The sequence below is a fragment of the Carlito syrichta genome, unplaced genomic scaffold, assembly GCF_000164805.1.
Source record: "Carlito syrichta isolate Samal-C Ts95f unplaced genomic scaffold, Tarsius_syrichta-2.0.1 Scaffold314112, whole genome shotgun sequence".
NCBI lineage: Eukaryota > Metazoa > Chordata > Mammalia > Primates > Tarsiidae > Carlito > Carlito syrichta.
In genome coordinates this window covers 354,738-355,030 of record NW_007258208.1, presented here as the reverse complement: position 1 = coordinate 355,030, position 293 = coordinate 354,738, and the positions used below count along the sequence as shown (strand labels likewise).

The following is a 293-nucleotide window of genomic DNA, read 5'->3' as shown; positions in this document are numbered from 1 at the left end:
ATTTTGTTCTTTTTTATGGCTGCGTAGTATTCCATCGTGCATATGTACCACATTTTTAAATCCAGTCCTCTTTTGATTGATAGCATGATTGATTCCAGGTTCTTGCTATTGTGAACAATGCTGAACTAAACATACGTGTGCAAGTACCTTTTTCATAGAGTGATTTGAGTTCTTTGGGTGTATTTCCAGTAGGGGGACTGCGGGGTCATATGGGAGGTCGATATTTAGAGCTTTTAGGAATCGTCACACTGTTTTCCACAGAGGTTGCACTAGTTTGCACTCCCACCAACAGT

General features: G+C 40.6%; 1 protein-coding gene across 2 annotated transcripts in view; it reads left to right on the top strand.

Annotated features, from left to right (window-relative positions):
- The window catches only part of RXRG (retinoid X receptor gamma), a 49,638-nt gene that overhangs the window by 28,470 nt on the left and 20,875 nt on the right, over positions 1-293 (top strand). The gene's annotated exons all lie outside the window — the stretch shown is intronic.